At 40.1% G+C, this 23,703-nt stretch overlaps 1 long non-coding RNA gene across 2 annotated transcripts in view; it reads right to left on the bottom strand.

Moving 5' to 3' along the window:
* Nucleotides 1–564: 564 nt before the first annotated feature.
* The window catches only part of LOC148108299 (uncharacterized), a 38,719-nt gene continuing 15,580 nt past the window's right edge, over nt 565–23,703 (bottom strand). For both annotated transcript variants that reach the window (XR_015728134.1, XR_015728133.1), the window contains 3 exons: nt 12,030–12,203; nt 10,624–10,721; nt 565–1,373 (listed from right to left, as the gene is read on the bottom strand). This is a non-coding gene — a long non-coding RNA (uncharacterized LOC148108299). The remainder of the gene's footprint in view (nt 1,374–10,623; nt 10,722–12,029; nt 12,204–23,703) is intronic.

Below are 23,703 nucleotides of genomic sequence, written 5' to 3'. Positions count from 1 at the left end.
ACATTTGAAATTGGAGGTCATTAGCAATTCACAGTAAGAGAAGTAGCCAGCTCATCTTCTCAGAAAATAATAATACCTCCTAATAATAATAACTCCTAAAGAGTGATCATTTTGCCTCATATTTAAGTATTTTTTACCAAAATATGCCAAGGTAAAATAAACTGAAAGAAAAATTCACATTTTTTTTTAGAAGTAGAAAGTTTGGAGCACCTGGATGGCTCAGTTGGTTAAGTGACCTACTCTTGATTTCAGCTCAGGTCACATGCTACGTGTGGGAGCCCCAAACCCTAGATTATCCTCCCCCATGCCTCTTCTCTCCCTCCTCCCACTTTATGCTTCGTGGAAATACCTATTTCTGCCACAGAACCCTCTCATGGTTTCAGGCCATATCCTTAATGTGTTCTTACATTTCTAAGAATTAAAATCAAGAATGGCATTTGTCTTCATGCAAGTCATGCACAGAATCCTGGCAACTGAACAGGCCTCCACAGACCCCTGTCCAACCCCACCTGACACAAAAACAACAAACCCTTTTCTATCTTTGGAGACGTAGAAAAATAGATGTTATGAAATACGTTTTATTATCATAACAAATTATGCTCCTATTTCAACATCAACAGTCTGAAACTATTAAACAATTCTCAAACCTTTAGTATAGAGGCAAACTTATCTTTTTAATGTGTCTTAAAATGCTATAAAGAGTAACACAGAGAAAGTTTTAGTATACACCACAAGATTCACAGTAGAAACTTCATTACTTATCCCTAAGGGTGGGTAAACCCCAATTCCAGCAGATTGTATCATGTATATGAAAACAGAAAGGGAAAATTAATTGTATAGATTCCCAAATTTTTCATTTCTACTGGGTCTCCATACAAATCCATACATCTTCAACAAGTTTCCTGGTCGTGGTTGGTCAGTAATTGAATATATATTAGAATTTGAGAAGGAGGTATTCTCTGGAAGTTTTTTTGCTTGCTTTTTCACAGACTTTTACAGATTTTAGCCTGGTCATCAGCATCACTGTGACAGGTGACACCCTTACCACAGTATCAGAAAGCATCATTGCACAGTCCTGAGGGAGGGCAAAGAGAATATGGACACGATCCAGGCAGCACCGTGACTCTCCATTTCTCAGTCTTTACCCAGAGCAGCTCCATGCCTGGTTTACGGCACATTTTCTTGAGGTCCTCATACATTCGTCTAAGGAGTTTTCCCGTGAGGGCCATGCTGTCCTCACTTTCTCTGAGTTGTTGAAAAATCTCTTTGCTCTCCTTTTCTATTCGCTCTAAATAACGTCTCTCTCTTCCTCGTAAAGCAAGTGATACACCTTCTGATAGCCCGGATCATCTCCCTCCACAGGTCACATAACCCTGAAGGGAGAGGATTAGTTAGATCCATACAGCCAGGCTGGTTTTATCCATGTCTTATCATCTATTTGTCTTCCAACATTTAGCAACTTGGTATATTCCTTGAAAACAAATTTAGGGACGTGTTTCTACCCCCACCCTTTTTTCTACTCATCTGGTAATTTTATTACACTAGAAGCCAAAACCTTGGCTCTAACTCCTTCCCCCAAATATTTACATTTGCATAAATAAAAGGTACTTGTGTTTCAATAATTGTCTTGCATGATATGCTAAGAACCTTCATTACTAAATCCATTTAGTCTCTTTTATGCCCAGATACTTTAGCTACAGACTGACTCTGCTTTGAGAAAATAATAACAAATAATAATTCCTAAAATTTTTCCTTCCACATCCACAAACTGCATGCAGACAAGAACCTTGTGTGTATGAGTACAGCTTAACTCTTCCTGCCCAAGGTTATATTCCCCCTTTCTTAGCTGACATTCAGAGACATTAGCTGTCCTCAGAGACATTGATCAGCAGACAGCCACCTTCTAGTATTAATTCCCCCTTCTGATCTCTTTTCACTTTATCTTACCCTACTTTCCCCCCAACTGGTAAACATCGTTTATTCACTCACATGGTTTTGAAATTATAACAAAACATACTCGATTGACCCAATGTCTTGATTTTTGTGCTGTCTTTTTTACCTCCAACAAAATATATTTCTGGATCACAGGTAAACATTCACTAGACTCATTTATGGAACTCTCAGTCTTTCATGAAATCAGTGAATTCTCCTTTTCATTCTCCTTTTAACCAAGAACCTTCTTTGCTGAATCCACATGGTTTTTTACATGCATGTCACTAAGTTCTTTATGTCATCCTCCCTTCCTTCTATAAAACCTGCATACCCTGGGCTTCAAACAAATCACTGTCTCTTGGTTTCTCTCTAACAATTTACTTTTTCCAGCTCCTCTTTCCCAGCTGGACTTACCAATATAGGCATTCCTCAAGTTATCTTTCTATGTGAAAACTTTATTCTTTTCTTTCTAAAAACTCCTGTGTGAGATCCCTCGGCTCCAATGCCTAGAATACCCTAACAATTGGAAATGACCCTCTTGAGGCACATCTTTCACATGGGCTCCAACCTCATACATCCAACTGCCTACTGCATAGTTTATTAGGATATTTCACAGGAACTGGAAGGGTCACATTTCTCAAACTAACATTATCTTAGACCAAACCATCCATGTCACCTCCATTTCTAACCTAGGTGATGTTCCAATGTGAATCAAAACCTGTCTCACCCCTTTAACATTCTACACTCAAACAAATCATATTTTCTGACATTTCTCTACCCTAAGGACTATCCCTTGAATCCTTCCACTTCCCATGATGTGTGGTCAGTTATTCCTGATCAGTTATTCCTCATCTCAATTCTCTCCTACTTGCTTCCTTGACTTTCATTTTGAAGTCTTCCAATCAGTATTCTCCCTCAACTGCAATCTGAATGAATTTGCCAAAAAAAGAATTGTGATAATATCTCTTCCTTGCTTAAACTACTTCAGAAGCTTTTAATTTTATTCAATATGGTTCAACTTCTTATCATATCTTAGATAAACCTTCAGTAAAATTGCAGCTACTTATCTGTGTGCTGTGGGCCCCACTTGGATCATTCTCCTCATTACACCAGTCTTACTACATTTCAGTACTTATTTATTTATTTATTTATTTATTTATTTATTTATTTATTTATTTTTACATTAATTAGATTTTCATTTTTTCTTAATGTGGAATATTTAAGTAGTTTCCAACTAATATTTGTTTATGCTGTGAGAATAATGATCTCTGCTTGAAGAGTCAAAACAAATTGACCTCAGATGAGATTGGTCAGTAAGAAAAAACGTTTTATATAGATAAAAATTTCTCACTCTTTTTTTTTTGTAATGCAAATATTTTTATTTATTTTTTATATTTTGAATTTTTTAAAATATTTTTATTATATTATGTTAGTCACCATACAGTACATCTCTGGTTTTTTATGTAAAGTTCGATGATTCATTAGTTGCATATAACACCCAGTGCACCATGCAATACGTGCCCTCCCCACCACCCGTCACCAGCCTATCCCATTCCCCCACCTCCCTCCCCTCTGAAGCCCTCAGTTTGTTTCTCAGGGTCCATAGTCTCTCATGCTTCATTCCCCATTCTGATTACCCCCCCTTTCTTTATCCCTTTCTTCCCCTACCGATCTTCCTAGTTCTTATGTTCCATAGATGAGAGAAACCGTATGATAATTGTCTTTCTCTGCTTGACTTATTTCCCTTAGCATTATCTCCTCCAGTGCCGTCCATGTTGCAGCAAATGTTGAGAAATCGTTCTTTTTTGATAGCTGAGTAATATTGCATTGTATATATGGACCACAACTTCTTAATCCAGTCGTCTAATGAAAGGCATCTCAGCTCCTTCCGAGCTTTTAGTTCATCTTTTATTTTAAATTTTTTATTATGTTGTGTTAGTCACCATACAGTACATCATTAGTTTTTGATGTAGTTTTCCATGATTCCTTGATTGAGTATAACACCCATTGCTCCATGCAATATGTGCCCTCCTTAATACCCATCACTGGCCTACCCCAATCCCTCACCGCCCTCCCCTCTGAAGCCCCCAGTTTGTTTCCCAGTGTCCATAGTTTCTCGTGGTTCATTCCCCCTTCTGTTTACCCACCCTTCATTCTTCCTTTCCTTCTCCTACCGATCTCCCTGCTATTCCTTATGTTCCACAAATGAGTGAAACCATATAATTGACTTTCTCTGCCTTACTTATTTCACTTAGCATAATCTTCTCCAGCCCCGTCCATGTTGCTGCAAATGTTGGGTAATAGTTCTTTCTGATGGTTGAGTAATATTCCATTGTATATACGGACCACATCTTCTTAATCCAGTCATCTGTTGAAAGGCCTCTCACCTCCTTCCACAATTTAGCTATTGTGCACAATGCTGCTGTGAACACTGGGGTGCATATGGCCCTTCTCTTCACTATGCCCGTATCTTTGGGGTAAATAACCAATAATGCATTTCCTGGGTCATAAGGTAGCTCTATTTTTAACTTTTTGAGGGACCTCCACACTGTTTTCCAAAGGGGCTGTACCAAATTGAATTCCCACCAACAGTGTAAGAGGGTTCCCCTTTCTCCATATCCTCTCCAACGTTTGTTGTTTCTTGCCTTGCCAATTTTTGCCGTTCTAACTGGCATAAGGTGGTATCTCAAGGCGGTTTTTTTTTTTCAAGGCGGTTTTGATTTGAATTTCCCTGATGCCTAATGATTTTGAACATTTTTTCGTGTGTCTGTTAGCCATTTGTATGACTTCATTGGAAAAGTATCTGTTCACATCTGCCCATTTTTTGATTTGATTAATTTTTTCTCGTGTATTGAGTTTGTGAAGTTCTTTATAGATCCTGGATACTAGTCTTTTATCTGTAGTGTCATTTGCAAATACCTTCTGCCATTCTGTGGGTTGCCTCTTAGATTTTTTTACTGGTTCCTTGGCTGTGCAGAAGCTTTTTATCTTGATGCAGTGCCACAAGTTCATTTTGTTTCTCCTGCCTTTGAGACATGTCATGAAAGAAGTTCCTGTGGCCAATGTCAAAGAGGTTACAGCCTATGTTCTCCTCTATGATTTTGATGCATTCCTGTCTCACATCGAGGTCTTTCATCCATTTGGAGTTTATCTTTGTGTATGGTGTGAGGGAATGGTCAGGTTTCATTCTTTTGCATATAGCTGTCCAATGTTCCCAGCACCATTTATTGAAGAGACTGTCTTTTTTTTTACACTGGATGTTTTTTCCTGCTTTGTCAAAGATTAGTTGCCCACAGAGCCGAGGGTCCATTTCTGGGGTCTCTGTTCTGTTCCATTGGTCTATGTGTCTGTTTTTGTGCCAGTACCATGCTGTCTTTGTGATCATAGCCTTGTAGTATAGTTTGCAATCAGACAACATGATGCCCCCAGCTTTGTTTTTCCTTTTCAACATTTCCTTGGTGATTCGGGGCCTTTTCTGGTTCCACACAAAGTTAAGGGCTGTTTGTTCCAGGTCTTTGAAAAATTTCACTGGTATTTTGATCAGGATGGCATTGAAAGTAGAGATTGCTCTGGGCAGCATAGACATTTTAACTATCTTTATCTTCCGATCCATGAGCATGGACTGTTTCTCCATCTTTTTGTGCCTTCTTCAATGTCTTTCAAGAGTCGTCTCTAGTTTCTAGAATATGGGTACTTTACCGCTCTGATTAAGTTAGTTCTGAGATATTGTATGATTTTTGGTGCTATTGTAAATGGAATCGATTCCCTAATTTCTCTTTCTTCAGTCTCATTGCTTGTGTATAGAAATGCAACTGATTTCTGAGCATTGATTTTGTATCCCGCCACATTCCTGAATTGTTCTATGAGTTCTAGTAATTTGGGGGGGGGGGTATTTTGGGTTTTCCATATAGAGTATCATGTCATCTGCGAAGAGAGAGTTTAACTTCTTCTTTGCTGATTTGGATACTTTCTATCCCTTTTTGTTGTCTGATTGCTGTTGCAAGGACTTCTAGTATTATGTCGAAGAATAATGGCGAGAGTGGGCATCCTTATCGTGTTCCTGATCTTAAGGGAAAGGCTTCCAGCTTTTCCCCATTGAGAATGATATTTGCTGTAGGCTTTTCATAGATGGTTTTTATGAAATGGAGGAATGTGCCCTCTATCCCTACACTGTGAAGTGTTTTAATCAGGAAAGGATGCTGTATTTTGTCTAATGCTTTCTCTGCCTCAATCGAGAGGGTCATGTGGTTCTTGACTCTTTTCTTGTTGATATGATGTATCACACTGATAGATTTGCAAATGTTGAACCACACTTGCACCCCAGGGATGAATCCCACTTGGTCGTGATGCATAATCATTTTAATGTACTGTTGGATCCTATTACCTAAGATCTCGTTGAGAATTTTGGCATCCTTATTCACCTGGAATATCAGTCTGTAATTTTCCTTTTTGTTGGGCTCTTTGCCTGGGTTGGGGATCAAGGTAATACTGGCCTCATAGAATGAGTTTGGTAGTTTTCCTTCATTTCTATTTTTTGAAACAGCTTCAGGAGAATAGGTATTTTTTCTTCTTTGAATGTTCTCTAGAATTCCTGGGGGAATCCGTCGGGCCCTGGACTCTTGTTTTTGGGGAGGTTTTTGATCACTGCTTCAATCTTTTCATGATTAATCGATCTGTTTAGATAACCAATTTCTTCAAGTTTCAGACTTTGTAGTTTATAGTTTTCCAGGAAGGCACCCATTTCTTCCAGGTTGTTTAATTTATTGGCATATAGTCGTTGATAATAGTTTTTAATAAAGCATTGTGGTCCAAGAATATGAAGGGAATAATCTCTGTCTTTGGGTATCGGTTGAGACCTGTCTTGTGACCCAGTATATGGTCTATTCTGGAGAAAGTTCCATGTGCATTGGAAAAGAATGAGTATACTGTTGTTCTGGGGTATAGTGTTCTGTATGTATCTATGAGGTCCATCTGGTCCAGGATGTCATTCAAAGCTCTTGTTTCTTTGTTGCTTTTCTGCTTAGGTGATCTGTCTATTGCTGAGAGCAGAGTTTTGAGGTCCCCTACTGTTGACTTATTATTATCTGTATGTCTCTTTATTTTGGTTAACACTTGGCTTATGTAGTTGGCTGCTCCCATATTGGGGGCACAGATATTTATAGTTTGATCCTCTTGTTGGTTAGACCCTTTGAGAATGATATGGTCTTCTGTATCTCTAACTACAGTCTTTAGCCTAAAATCTAATTTGTCTTATAGGAGAATTGCTACCCCAGTTTTCCTTTGAGGTCTGTTGGCATGAAAAATGGTTCTCCATCCCTTCACTTTCAGTCTGGATGTATCTTTAGGTTCAAAATGAGTCTCTTGTAGACAGCATATGGATGGGTCATGTCTTGTTAATCCCACCTGCAACCCTGTGGCATTTTATGGGAGCATTTAGGACATACACATTGAGAGTGATTATTGAGAGATATGATTTTAATGATGTCATGTTGTCTGTGAAGTCTTTGTATAGATTGTAAATTTCTGTTCTGTGTCACTCTTGGGGTCTTTTATAGAACCCCCTTAATATTTCTTGTAGGGTTGGCGTGGTGGTCACATATTCTTTCGGTTTCTGCCTGTCTTGGAAGGTCCTTGTCTCTAACATCCACTCTGAATGGCAGCCTTGCCGGATAAAGGATCCTTGGCTGCATGTTCTTCTCACTTAGTGCTCTGAATATGCCTTGCCAAGTTTTCCTGGCTTGCCAGGTCTGTGTAGACAGGTCTGACGTTATTCTGACGTTCCTCCCTCTGTATGTGAGGATTCTCCTCCCCCTGGTTGCTTTCAAGATTGTATCCTTGGATCTAATATTTGTGAATTTCACTATTATGTGAAGTGGTGTAGGTGTGTTCTCACTGATTTTGGGAGGGGTCCTCTCTGCCTCCTGGACACGAATGCTTGTTTCCCTCGCTAGATTAGGGAAGTTTTCGGCTATAATTTGTTCAAATATCTCATCTAGACCTCTCTCTTTCTCCACCCCCTTGGGGATGCTGATGATTCTGACATTGGAATGTTTCATTGAGGCCGTGATCTTCCATAATCTACATTTTTGAGATTGGATTTTTTGGAGCCAAGTTCCCATTTTTTCCTTCTTTCTATCATCCCATCTTCCAATTCACTAATTCTTCTGCCTCATTTACCCTGGCCATCAGAGCATCCAGTTTAGACTGCATTTGATTCATAGCATTTTTAATTTCTGCCAGATTCGCTCTCATTTTTGCCCTTAGAGATTCTATATTCTCGTTAATATTTTCATTAATATTTTTTTCAAGCCTACACATCATCTTGACCATTGTTACTCTGAACTCCATTTCTGACAATTTGGTTATATCCATATCCCTCAGTTCTGTGGCACAGGCCACAGTCTCTGTCTCCTTTCTTTTCTGGGGATTCCTCCTCCTGGTCATTCTGATGAGGAGAGGTTGCGGGGATGCACAGAGCCCTAATTATTGACCAGGACCCAGGCAGTGTGCACTTGTTTTATAGGGTCCTTAGGTATGTGGGCTTTTTGACTTTTCAGCCTGCCTTCTGGGGAGGAGGGGACTGCCACGCTGATACTCAGGCAACCCTGTTTGGGTAGAGTTGCCCGGTCCCCTGCGAGGGGGCGTGGGGATGGGCACAATGTGAACCGGTATTTCTGGGCTTTTGTCCTCTGGCTGCTTTCCCTGGCGGTTTTCTGTGACTCTTCTGAGAGTCAGAGCAGCAGTGGCTGTATCCTAGCCTCTGTCTCAGAACAGAGGCAGTCAGCTCTCCACTGAGCTCTCCTGGCCACTTTAACTCTGCTTCTGTACGTGCTGCTAAAAACCCTACATTGTCGCGGGTTGTGCGCCCCACAGCCACTCTCCGAGCCCTCGCTCCCAGGGCTGGCACGTCTCTGTCCTTTGTGCTTCCAACACCGGTTCCCACATGCGCTCCCCAGCTCCCTGTTTCAGTGTGGTTCGCACGCACTCGGGAGCTCCGGTTTTCAGTCTGGTCGCGCACACGCATTGCCGGGCTCCCGGTCTCAGTCTGCTTTCTCCCGGGTGCCAGTCCGCAAGTCCAGCCCGCTCCCCAATGCAGGAGGCTACTGCTTCCTGGCGCCAGAGTGCCACAGCTCCCTCCCCTTTCTTTTTATCTTCTGATATCTGTGCACAGATTCACAGCTCCCCACTTTGTACCTCAATACTCAGCCCCGGAGATGTTCGTTTATAGAGAACCTGATGTATCTTCCTACATCTCGAGCTGATTTAGTGGGTGTTCAGGATGATCTGGTAGATATCCATCTCCATTCAGGGTACCAGCTGAAAAAAGGTCCCTACTCCTCCGCCATCTTCTTTCCTCCTCCTTTAGTTCATCTTAAATGCAGTCCAGCCACTTAGCATGCTTACTTCAACTGTACTTCTCATAAACAGGTCATGCTTGATTTTTAGATCTGACTTCAAATGTCTCTACTCTCATTTATTTTCCTTTATTGTCTTCACAATGGAGAAACAAAGGCAGGCGTGGGGGAAAATAATAAGTTCAGTTTGAGATGTGTTTAATTACTCTTCCTAAAAAGGTATTTCCCCAAATAGCCACATGCCTTAATTTCTGACCTCATGCAGATGTCTGCCTAAAATGTAATCCTCAGAGTAAGGCTTTTCTGATCACCATATTGAAATTCAGTTTGTCAAAGCTACTTTCCTTATTTACTTTCCTACTGTATTTTTCTCAAAATCACTTAGCATGGTGATTCATACTCTAAGTTTTATATTTTGACTAGTTAAATACCTTGCCCAACTACCTCCTGAGCTCCTTGAGTGCAAGGAAATCTGTTGCTGTTGTCTATTTCTAGGTTGGCTTAGAACAGTTACTGAGACACTGTAGGTACTGGATATTTCAAGGAAAAAATATTGTAAGTTATGCCCTTAAGGATATCACCTTTAATGAAAATAGTTTTGTTATATCATCTTGTTATTCACACAGCCCAATTTTGATTCCTTTATTAGTGGTGACAAGGTTCTTTAATACTCTGTTTCTATGTTTCTATCAGGAAATCTTTACTTCTTCAAAAATGTAGCTAAACTTTTGTTTCACCTCTCATTAGTGGTGTTCAATCCATATTTTTTAATCCAGAAGTGATAGATCCACATTCCTCAGTCATTCATTTAGGTCACACTTTGAAATAACCAATGCTACATTACTAGCCACATCTCTCAACATTTCATCTCTTATAATACATGTGTTGACCAATATGAATTTTATAGGATTTCAACTAACTTTAGGATTGCTCTAGTTATTAGGTTTGAACTTGAGTGTATTTACCTGCTTGATATCCCCATGAGTTTGTTACTTCATATTGTCCAATCACCAAAATAATCAAAAAATATCCTCTACACATTCAATAATTTCTTTACTTCTAAGAAAACCTACGTTTACCTCATCTACTAATTATTGTCTCCCTTGATGATAGTTATTCTTCAATACCTGTTGGTTTGATATTATCTTACCAGAAATAACATCCATCAGCTGGTTGTTTTGATTTTAGGAAGAAATCATAACAAATTGGCATACTTCCTTATAGATGATTAGATTTGCTATTGGTTGCCCACTCATTGAAGACTATGAACATTTTATCTCAAGTATGATCACTGTATTCAAGGCTGGTGCTGAAGAAAACAGAATCCCTTGCTTACCTCCCATGTTCTGATTTTGCTGGTCTCTCTTTTTTTTATTTCTCTGGTTTTTCTTGCATCTTTTCCCACAGAGATCTTATTTGTTTCAGGAGCTTTTGCTACAAAAGAACCAAGAATGTGAGCATCAGAAAAGCTGTTATTGAAACGGTCATATCCTAACATGAAGAGGGGCAGGGAATGCAAGATAAATGATTACTAAAGAGGGCAAAGTGCCAGCGCATTTTATTGTTAAGCCCAATGTCAAATATGGAGGACTTTTATAACCACGGAGTAAACCTACAGTTGGAAACGTTGTCTCACTATGGAGGAAACTGGCCCTCAAACTTAATGTCACCAAACCATATTCATTAAATGGAAATTGTCTCAGCTTTTAATTGTCCTGTTGCTAGTTATTATCTCCTAGTATCCTATTATGTTAGCAAAGAGATAGTGTTTCTAAGTAGACTCTGTTAGATTAGGCTTCTTGCAATGGTGGTCATAGTGGACAGTAACCATTCCTAAAAATAACAGATTTGTTCACCTTGGTCTTACGCTGAATTGTCATAGTTCCAACTGTGATCAACATCATCACCATCGACTTGAGTTGTAAGATTTTAACTGTGAAAATGTAAGTGCTATAGGATTGAGACTATCTTTTTTGCAATAGCTGACCCAAGTGTCTGGCACATAATGTCAGTTAATATCTGTTCTATATGATGCATGGATGAATAAAAATTACTTTTGCTTCCTGATAATCTCTCAAATCTCTCAAATATCAGATCCTCCAGATTCAAACTTGTCTCTCAGCCATTGCTTACCCGGTATTCCTCAGCAGTCCAATCAATGGAACAATGTCTATGGGCCACATGCTCCTTAGATTTACAGCAGAGCAAACAGAGCAGATCCTTTCTAACCTCACAGAAGTTCTTTGTTTTCCTGTGCATCTCACACATCTTTTCTATAGAGCTCAGTAAGTGGTAAGGTCTTGCCTGCCTGGCAAGGAATACCCGTGTCTCCAAAACAATGTTGGTTGTAAAGTCACCTATAGTGACTGGGTCTATTAAATAATTCACACATATGGAGCAAATGATCTCATTATGGTCAATGTTGGAAGCCATGTCTCTAAGAAAAGAAGTGAAGAAAGAGGAAATGAGTTTGGCATGGGTCTTGAAAGAAGCACATATTCAAAAGCATTATAAATACTGAGAGGTATGAGCATCATTTCCTTCCTGTATGTATGGATATCCTAGCATATACAGCAGGACATGCTATGTTTTTTCATGCAACAGAAAGACAATGTTGAAGAAGAGAGTCCTCATGTTCTTCAGCCAGCATAGTGATTTGTTGAACATGGCCTTCCTGTCAGAGTTCCAGCTCCCTTGTACAATTCCAATTTTGTTCACTTATGTCCTTTCTTCTAAACAGACCTGGGAATGTAGTACAGATCCAATTGCCAGCCATGGAGTGTGCGTCATATTTCCCCAAATGCAATCATCCTTATCACTTTGCCAGTAATTGGTTAGAGGTCACTTGACCCTATTTAGCCAATGAGATTTGAAGGAAATACTATTAGGAGGATTTTGTGAAGTGGCTGCTGGCTCCTGAAAAAAAAAAAAAACACGTAAGGAAGAGTCAAGTTAACTGTTTCATGTTCCTCTGGACAGTGTTTGAATGTGAGGCATGGGACTGTCATTTTGTGACCACAATGTGCATTTACCTAGAGACTAAAACATACACCCTGAGCATGACAGAAAAACAGAACAGCTGGGTGTTTGACAATGTCATCAAGGCATTAAATTAAGCAGCTCTGGGACTGACCACCAACACATGTAAGAGAAATTGAGGAAATACAAAAATCCTCCTACAATCATCATCATGAATCACATTTTCTGGCAAGAATCACCAATGGATACGAAAATCATTGTCTAAAAACAGTATTACTCCAAAGATTGTTTGTTAATAAGTGCCTCACTTTATTACCAACTAATATATTAAATTATTTATTTCAATTTTAAAAACGCATACTTTTAGTTACCATAAATTGTGACTAAATATTTTTTAATTAGTTAGTTGCTGTTATGTTTCCCATCTTTGAGAACTTGAGTGGGAGAAGCTGCACATTGGGAAGGCTTAAAACTTATCTTGGGTCCAAAATAGCCACAAAGTAAAAACTGCTTTACCAAATGGTTATAAAATCAAGCTTTAGGATAACTCTTTGAAAAATGGGTAACAATAAAGTGATGATGCCTACAGATATATTTATGAATAACAGTTTGTGAGAGGATATTTATGGACTTCTGTGTGATGAACACACCATTTTCAGTGACATGGGACGTAAAGCCTTCTACTCAAACCTGTCCATCATGAGGAGATAGTTTGAGGGACAGGGAGAAAGTTTAGATCAGCCCTGTGTAGAATGGGCTAGAACCTATCAAGAATTCAGTAGGAATATAATCATTTCTAGATTGATAACATTAATGAAAATAATACCATGAAAATGATAATAGTAGAAGCTAATACTGTTTTCCAACTCCCCTTATCTGGATTATCTGTTTTAGTCTTCTCAACAATGGTAGTAACTTTTTTCTATCTTTACCAACATTTTATAACAAGGAAGCTTGACACAGTGTGACTAAAATAAGTTACTTATCTCAAAGTCACATATTGAATAAAATGATTGATCCCGTATTCAAATGCAGATCCTACTGACAGAAAATGAAAGGAAAGACAAAAAAAGAAAAAGAAAAACTAAATTTTAGTGTCCAAGATTAACATTAAATTAAACAACATTTAAGGATCTCTGAACTGTATTGAGAATAATCTATTATAAGATTTCATGGTAAAAAAGACCATATATTGGGTACTCGGTAGATCAGAGTTTGAAGGATGATATAAAACAAGTTTTTCTAAAAAAGGAAGTTGTTATAATGAGAAATGTATGATGTGCCAATGTGTAATTTGGAAAGAGAAGAGAGAACCATTTTTTTATAAGTTTGTGTATTTCTTAATGATTTTATTTATTTGAGAGAGAGAGAGAGCAGGAGCAGGGGCAGGGGCAGAGGGAGAGAGAATGGACAGAAGGAGAGGGGGAAGCAGACTCCCTGCTGAGCAAGGAGTCCACCTAGGGGGCTGGATCCTGGGACTCCAGGGTCATGACCTGAGCCTAAGGCAGATGCTTAACCAACTGAGCCACCCAGGCGCTCCAAAAAGAGAACCATATGATAGTTTACCTTTGGTTACACAACCATGCGACATGTATACATGCTCAATGCACACAACCAAATTTACTTATCTCAATGCCTAGCATATTTCTTTAAGAAGATTCCCTTCTCACACTCTACTTTTTTTAAAAACAAAAAGTTGACCTACTTTAAACTAAATACTGCATACTTTTTCAGATCTTATCTACTACCTTCATTTTGAAAATTTCAAAGCAATTCAATTTATCTCTTCTATCAATCCTGATGCATTCAAGTAATTAATGATAAAAAAGAGACTAGTAATATAATCATGATTCAATCAGACTCATTATCTAGAATTCCAGTTCTCTATTGAATGGAAGTCAAAATGTTTGTCAGCAGTAAATGATGATTTTGTTTTAAAATTCATGGGGAAGAAAGGGATAAAGAAAGGGGGGTAATCAGAAGGAGGAATGAAGCATGAGAGACTATGGACTCTGAGAACCAAACTGAGGGCTTCAGAGGGGAGGGGAGTGGGGGAACGGGATAGGCTGGTGATGGGTAGTAAGGAGGGCATGTATTGCATGGTGCACTGGGTGTTATACGCAACTAATGAATCATCGAACTTTACATCAAAAACCAGGGATGTACTGTATGGTGACTAAAATAATATAATAAAAAAAATTAAAAAAATAAAATATATACTTTTTCTTGACTTATGATGAGGCTACATCTGAATAAATCCATTGTAATTTGAAAATATTGTAAGTTGAAAGCACATTTAATACAACTAACCTACTGAACATCATAGCTTAGCCTCGCCTACCTTAAAAGTACTCAGAACGCTTACATCTACAATTGGGCCAAATCAACACGCAAAGTCCATTGTATAATAGAGTATTGAATAGTGGCACCTGGGTGGATCAGTTGGTTAAGTGTCTGCCTTTGGCTCAGGTCATGATCCCAGGGTCCTGGGATTGAGTCCCTCTTCGGGGGGGGGGGTACCTGCTCAGCAGGGAGTCTGCTTCCCCCTCTACCCCTTCCCCCTGCTCATGATCTCTCTGTCTCTCTCTCTCTCTCACACACACACACACTCTATCTCTCTCAAATAAATAAAATAAAAATAAAGTGTTGAATATCTCATGTAATGTATTGAATACTATAGTGAAGGTAAGAAACAGAAAGGTTGTGTGGGTGCAGGTGGTTGTAAGTGCATTAGTGGTCATGGTCACTGGCTAACTGGCTGACTGGGAGCTGTGGCTGCTTCTGCTGCTGCCCAGCATTGCCACAGAGTCTTAGAGCATATTGCTGGCCCATGAAAAAACCAAAACACAAAATTAAAAATGGTTTCTGCTGGGTATGAATCCCTTTCTCATCATTATAAAGTCAAAATATCATTGAGTCCCACTATTTTAAGTCCGGGACTGTCCATAAATTCATTTGGCTGTACTAACAGTAACGGGTCCTTATTTTCATGTTCCATGGATGCCGAGAGCCTTCCCCTATCTAAACTTTCTCCTATGGAAAAGTATCAGTTTCCCATAGGTCTTTCTAAACCTGACAATCTAACTCTGAAAACTGAAATCCAAGTCTGAAACTGAAAACTGAGGAGGCATTTTAAATACCCAACCTAACAATGAGTGTTTCTGGAATAATTGAGCATATTGAAGAGACTAGCATTCTATACAGACCTGTTATACAAACATGTACTGAAATATGTACATACAGATAGCATAACATGAGTACATTGGTAGGCATGGATAGATGAATTACTGTCATGGACAACTAATACAATTAGCATCTATTTATTGCATTACCTATAAAACTGCAAGCTATCCAATGGCATTTGTTTTCTGTAACTCACAATTACGTATGAACAAATCAATGTACACAAAAATAACAGAAGAAAAATAATCATATTAATTCATAAAATAAATACAAACAAAAGAGATTGCATCTATATAATGGAGTAAATTTAAAGTAATGAAATCGTTTCTACTATTAAATTCTTTGGGAGCAACTTAAACACATATGGATTAAATTTCCTATTTTTAAGAGAAAACAGCAGGAGTTGCTTTCATGAATATGGAATACTCACCTGTGGATACTATTAATGGAGTTTTGCATTCTTTATCAGTAAAGTGATGCTGTTAAAATCGATTCAAGGAGTAAATGGATGCTCACCTTTCAATAGCAGTAGATTTCTAAAGTCTCCCCAGCCCAGCTGACTCCAAACACAAGGAATATGGAGGGGAATGAAGTTGGCTCTTTGCCTGATGTTTTATAGTCCCTGAACACCATGCCCATTCTCCCAAAGTGATTAAGTTGTCAAACCTTGGGAAAGGTGTTGGGTACATGATTAGATTTTTGTGGAGTGGAAGACACACCCTGATGCAGATGACTGATTGGAAACCTTCTTAAACCTACTTAAGCAAACTGCCACATCTAAACTCTACTGGGAAGCCATGGCTTGAGCTAACCTATGTGATCCACGGACCTGTTGTTTCTAAATAAATGACCCTCCTAAATAAATAAATAAATAAATAAATAAACCCCCAAATATAAACTTTTTATCTGCTTTTAATTAACTACATTACAACCCAATATCATGTGATAATTAAATCCACAAAATATCACAAATCTTTCAATTATGTGCATGTATTGAATAATAAAAGGAGAGGGAGGGAGAGAATATATAGGGTAGTGAGAAAAGGAGCAAAGCCTTAGGGAAAGACCAGCAAGCTATTGTGTGTGCGGCTTTAGACCAAAAGAGGAAAGTAGTAGTATGTTTCCAACCCTAATTGCATCAACCCATTACTACATACTATATTTGGTTATCTATCTGGATGTGCATTCATTCATTCATTCCTTTCTTTTTTTTAAGATTTATTTACTTATTTTAGAGAGAGAGAAAGTGTGTGCACACCCATGAGTGAGGGGAAAGGCAGAGGGAGAGAGAGGACCTCAAGCGGACTCCTCACTGACCAAGGAGCCCGATGTGGGGCTCAAGCTCATGATCCTGAGATCATGACCTGAGCTGAAATCAGGAGTCAGCTGCATAACTGACTGAGCCACCCAGGTGCTCCTGCATGCATTTCTTTCTTGATATTTCTTCAGACTGAAAGTTATGCACATTTCATTTATCAGCCCGGTGTAATCAAGCCCCTGCCCAAAAATTCCTGCTACTCCTCTGGCAGAGCTATCCTTCTACTGTTTTATGGATCTTGGCCAAAAAGGTCCATCACTACACTGTCTCATCTAGTGTCCCCCAAGCGTGAGATCCTCCCATGCAGGGGATGCTGAACCCTGGTGCAATGTCAGCCTCCCTCTCCCTTGTCCAGTGCATGAGGAACTTCCAAATCAGACCTGTCAGGCAGGTACTGCCCAGTAACTTCGGATAAGAGTTCTCTGATTCTTTTGAGTGCTGTCCATTCCTAGGGATTCCTGGGTTCTGTCCAAGGTGGGAGCATCCCACACTGCACCCCAAGAGCCTGGGACAAGATCCCTGAGGGAGAATTCATTCTGGAAACAAAGGTGACCTAAGCCTTCAAAACCGTCAAAGCGCCAAACACCTTCTGTCTCCACAGTCACTATCAGCCATGTGGCGCAGTAGGGATCCCGGTTTTGTCCCAGAGTCCTGCACAGCACTTGGCTAAAGCGGGGCAGCCTCGGCTCCAGGAAGGTGTCATCCATGGTCCCACGTGTGTCTAGAAGATGCAGGATTTAGAGCCACTGAGGCCAGAACAGGAGGAAAAATGAACTTTAAAAATACACAATAACAAGGTGTGGCGGGAGCTGCAAGCATTTCTTCCAGTCTCCCCTCTGTAGCTTCCAGAATTGTTGGGAGAGTCACGGTAGAACTTCCAAGAGCCTCTGCGCCTGACCCGCTCAACTGCAGCGCCCCTGATGCCCTCTGTGGTGAGCGTGGCTCCCCGTGGTGCAAGTGCTGGCACAACAGACATCCCTGGTCTCCAGGCTCTGGCACTGCCACCCCCTGGCTTCTTGCTCACCCTTCAGCCTCCAGATGAACTTGGAAGATTGGACCCAGAGCACCCAAACCCGGCTAGAAAACCGCCCCTTACAGCCTCTCATACCATTCCCTCCTCCTCCCCCAAATTTCTCTGCTCAGCCAGGAGAGTTGCTCCACGTCATCACCAAAACTTAATATATTAATATTTAAATGCTCATCCAATGGCAGTGATTGTCATTTTAATTTTATGTCTCTAACTATGAATGAGGTTGAGAATATCTTCACAATTATTGCTTACTTCTCTTTCTCTGAAGTAATGGTTTCAGACGTTTTTCTTAGGGGGAAAGCCCTGTCTCTATTTCACTTCCAAATTGGAAGCATTCTTTACATGTTTTGGGTGCTCATCCTTTACTAGCATTATCCCTCATAGTATTTTTCTCTCAGTATTTCACTTCCATTAGAATGTCTTTTGAGAACAGAAATCCTTAAAATTTTTGCAGTTAAATTGATCAGCATTTACCCTATTTAAATTGTGCCTTTATTTTCTTCATTAGAAAATCCATCTCGAATGCAGAATCAAAAAGATTTTCTTATATTTGCTTCTTTTAAAATGATGAAGTTGCTTTTTCATCTTGAACGTACCTGGAATTAATTTTTGTGAACTCTCACAGCATATTCACTGGAAAGTTTCTCTTTTTTAATCCATTGACAATGCCTGCCCATTCAGTCAACAATCAGGTATCCATACATTAAGTGAGTCTTAGGCTTTCTGTTTTTTTTCTGTGGGTTTTTTGTCTTTCCCCCTACTGATGTCCCACCTCTTAATTGCTAAGGCCATGAGACTATAACATCTGCCACTGATATCTCAGAATGCCTAATGATGTTTTGACCCATAAAATGATGCTCCTCGAATATTGCTAACATTCATATCTAGGACAAAATTTATATGTATGCAAAATTTATATGGATAAATATCTAGCACATATTTGCATGTAACAAGTTAGAATCTTCTCATCATACTTCCAGAATTTGAACTACACCCCCTCAAAAAAACACCTAAAAATCTGATTGCAATGCCTTTTCTGAATAATCTTCAAGAAAGTAAATTAAGCTTGCTACTTTTTCACCTACCTATATATGGAGTGATTTCTTTCAGTATTGTCTGTTTCCTGTATTTTTCAAAATAAAGAAGGGAAGTTTTCCTTCCGTTTAAGTAGTCCACAATTCAAGAAATATGACTGTATATATTCCATGAAAATAATCTATTATCCATTTTATTTTTGAAATCCTGAACATTCCCTTTAAGATCTTAATCCCTTTTAGACTTTTTTCATTGAAAAATATTTAACCAATGCTACTGAATCAAATCGTGTCTAGTGATACCCTAATTCTCAGGTGTAAGAAATTTACTCAGGCTTCGTATCTGTAAACCGGCCTCATTTAGTGTTTCTCAAACCTGAGCATTCATCTGAATTACCTGGAATGACTGATAAACCATGGATTTCAGCCCCCCCCCATGAAAAATTTCTTTCTTAAGATTTTATTTGAGAGAGAGCGCACAAGCCAGGGGAGGGGCAGAAAAGCAGACTCCCCACTGAGCAGGGAGCCTGACACAGGACTCAGTCCCAGGACTCTCGGACCATGAACTGAGCTGAAGGCAGACGCTTAACCTACTGAGCCACCCAGGCACCCCACATGCAACATTTTTGATTCCGTAGGTCTTGGGTTTGAGCCAAGAATTGGCATTTCAAACAAAACTCAGGTGATTATGATGCTGGGGAAACTGAATGAAACTTTGAAAACCATGGGCCAAGGTCTTTTTCATCCTCTATCATCCTCAACATTTCCTATCCCCATTGGTTCATCTGTGGCATTTTCAGTGGTTGATAGCATTTCTTCTAATGGTTATCCTCAATTTTTAATCACAAATGTGTGGAATCACATGTATTTCAAAACTATCTCCCTTTCAGAAATGGAACATGGCAAACAGAGTATATATTACGTAAACTGTAGCAAAGATTATTGAGTAGCATACTGCAATCAAACCCTACTGCCAATAAGGCAACCATCTCACTCATTTATTAATTGCTTCACCCATGAAATATTTGTTAAAGGCACATTGTCTCCTAGACACTCTGTTACCTGTTGGCGATACATCAGTGAACAATTTCTTTATCTCTTGCAATTTACACTATCGTAAAAGAAATAGGCCAAATATTTGGCGTTCATATAAAGAAAGGCCTATCTTGGCCCTGAGAGTCAGTGGAGATTTCCCTGAAACACAGATATTTTTTTCTTCTGAGGGTGAATTGATGTGTAAGATACACTAGATTAAGAGGTGGGAGAAGAAAAGTTCAGATTGACATGGGCATTGTAGATAACCAAGTCTGTCTATTCTGAGCAAACTCTGTGTTCCTACACTAGACCATTAAGTGGGAATCACACACTCACAAATTTTTGTAACTCCAGCATACTCCCAAGCCAGGTGAGCAACCACAGCATGTATTCTAGAAGTGGGTTATGGAGATTATTTTAATTTAAAGAAGATGGAAAAAAAAGATGGAATCAAAAATGAAAGAATAGACCACTTGGCCCAGAGGTTTCCTTACTGACAAACACTGGGAAAGTGGATCGGGTACTGTAACAATTACCCTCCTTCACACATAGAAGAAGAAACCTATCCTCAGATTCCATCAGTGGGCCATTCTTCCTTATCCAAGGATCCTTACAGACTCCTAGAGCCCATTCCCAAGAGTCGCCCACATCCAGCTCCCAGTACTGTTTTCCAGATGTGAAGTCATCACCAGTAATGTGTCTTGATCTTCTCCACACAGCAAAATAGTTAATCCTTCAGAACCCAAAGATGCATCTAGACTGTCTTGTCTACATCTCAAACTTCTCACACTGTCCAACAATTTGATATCGAGATTGGTTATTTCTTTTTTGATGGAAATCTCCACTGTGGAAAGAAAAGACTATTCCAGTCAAAATCAGTTTTAAAATTCTCAAGCAGGATGCCGGGTCCAAGATGGCAGAGGATCAGGAGACCTAAAGTTTGTCTGGTCCCAGGAATTCAGCTAGAGCTACCAAACCATTCTGAATACCTATGAACGCAACTGGAGAACAAAGAAAAGAGTAGCAGAAACTCTACGAACAGAAAAGCGACCACTTTCTGCAAGGAGAAGAAAAGATGGCAGAGGAGTAGGGGATCACTTTGTCAGCTGGTCCCCTGAGTCAGGCTGGATATCTACCAGACCATCCTGAAAACCCACGAAATAAGGCTGAGATGAGAAAGATACATCTGGATCTCTACAAACAACTCCAGTGCTGAATATTGAGGTACGAAGCGGGGAGCTGTGAATCCCCACACAGATTTCGTAAGACAAACGGAAGGGGAAGGGAACCCATGAGCTCGGGCACTGGGAAGCAATAGCCACTTGCACTGCAGAGCGGGCTGGACTCGTGGACCAGCACCCGCAAGAGAGCAAACTGAAACCATGAGCCTGGGAATGCGCGTGTGACCAGACTGAAAACCGGAGCTCCGGAGCACTCACTGGAACCAGACTAAAACCAGGAGCTGTGGCCAGACTGAAAACCAGAGCTCCGGAGCACTCACTGGAATCGCACTGATACCAGGAGCTTGGGAGCGCCCGCGCGACCAAACTGAAAACCAGTGCTCCGGACCACATGCGAACCACACTAAAACAGGGAGCTCAGGGAGCTCAGTTACCACTTACCACATGGTAACCGGAGGGGGGGGGCTGGCTGTGTTAGAAGCACAAAGGACAGAGATGTGCCGGCCCCAGAAGTGAGGGCTGGCAGAGTGACTTTGGGGCGACAATCTGGGAGACTGCAGGGTTTTTAGCAGCACTGACAGAAATAGAGTTAACGTGGCCAAGAGAGCTCAGTGGAGAGTGGACTGCAATCTCTCTGTTCTGAGACAGAGGCTAGGATATGGCCACTGATGCTCTGACACTCAGAAGAGTCACAGAAAACCTCCGGGGAAAGATGCCAGGGAATAAAAGCCCGGAAATATCAGCTCACATTGTGCCCAACCCATCCCCCCTTGCAGGGGACACAGAGACTCTACCCAAACAGGGTTGCCTGAGTAACAGTGCAGCAGGCCCCTCCCCCAGAAGGCAGGCTGAAAAATCAAGAAGCCCACATCCCTAAGGTCCCTATAAAACTAGTGCACAATGCCTGGTCCTGGTCAATGATTTGGGCTCTGAACAATGCCCCAACCTCTCCTCATCAGAATAACAAGGAGGAGAAATCCCCCCCAGCAAAGAAAAGACAATGAGTCTGTGGCCTCTGCCACAGAACTGATGCATATGGATATGACCAAATTGTCAGAAATGGAGTTCAGAGTAACAATGGTCAAGATGATGTGTAGGCTTGAAAAAGGTATTAATGAAAATATTAATGAGAATATAGAATCTCTAAGAGCAGAAAGGAGAGCGAATCTGGCAGAAATTAAAAATTCTATGAGCCAAATGCAGTCAAAACTAGAAGCTCTGACGGCCAGGGTGAATGAGGCAGAAGACGTATCGGCTAATTGGAGGATGGGTTAGTAGAAGAGAAAGCTAAAATGGAATATTGGCTCAAAAAAATCCAAACTCAAGAATGTAGGTTACGGGACGTTACTGCCTCAATGAAACATTCCAATGTCAGAATCATCGGCATCCCCATGGGGTAGAGAAAAACAGATGTCTAGAAGACTTATTTGAAAAAACTGTAGCAGAAAACTTCCCTAATATGGCAAGGGAAACAAACATTCGTGTCCAAGAGGCAGAGAGGACCCCTCCCAAGCTCAACCATGACAAACCTACGCCATGTCATGTCATAGTGCAATTCGCAAATATTAGATCCAAGGATAGAGTTTTGAAAGCGGCCAGGGGAAAGAAATTTCTCACATACCAAGGCAAAGGTATCGCAATTAAGTCAGACCTGTCTACACAGACCTGGAATGAGAGAAAGGGTTGAGGGGCATTTTAATAGCTCTTTCAGAGGAAAACATGCAGCCAAGGATCCTTTATCCAGCAAGGCTGTCATTCAGAATTGATGGAAAAATAAAGACTTCCAGAATTGCCATTGACCAACTTCGTAACCATGAAACCAGACCTACAGGAGTTATTAAAGGGGGTTCTATAAAGGTAAAAAGGTCCCAAGAGTGATACAGAACAGAAAGTCACAATCGATAGAAACAAAGACTTTACTGGCAACATGGCATCATTAAAATCATATCTCTCAATAATCACTCTCAATGTAAATGGCCTAAATGCTCCCATAAAGTGCCACAGGGTTGCAGGTGGGATAAAAAGACATGACCCATCCATTTGCTGTCTACAATAGACTCATTTTGAACCTAAAGATACATTCAGACTGAAAGTAAAGGGATGGAATACCATCTTTCATGCCAATGGACCTCAAAAGAAAACTGGGGTAGCAATTCTCATATCAGACAGATTGGATTTTAAACTAAAGACTATAGTTAGAGACACAGAAGGGTACTATGTTATTCTTAAAAGATGTATCCAACAAGTGGATATGACAATCATAAATATCTATGCCCCCAACAGGGGACCAGCAAGATACACAAGGCAACTCTTAACCAGAATAAAGAGACATATAGATAAAAATACGTTAAGAGTAGGGGACCTCAACACTGCACTATCAACAATAGACAGAGCACCAGAGCAGAAAACCAGCAAAGAAACAAGGGCTTTGAATGCCATACTAAACCAGATGGACCTCATAGATATATATAGAACACTACAGCCCAGAACCAAAGAATACTCATTGTATTCTAATGCACATGGAACATTCTCCAGAATAGATCATGTTCTGGGTCACAAAACAGGTCTCAACCGATACCAAAAGACGGAAATTATTCCCTGCATATTCTGAGACCACAGTGCTTTGAAATTGGGACTCAACCACAAGGAAAAATTT

Source organism: Ursus americanus, chromosome 21 (assembly GCF_024610735.1).
Source record: "Ursus americanus isolate L20-20 chromosome 21, mUrsAme1.1.p, whole genome shotgun sequence".
Taxonomy (NCBI): Eukaryota; Metazoa; Chordata; class Mammalia; order Carnivora; family Ursidae; genus Ursus; species Ursus americanus.
Note: the sequence above shows the minus strand (reverse complement) of the source record. Positions and strands in the feature narration are given on the sequence as shown.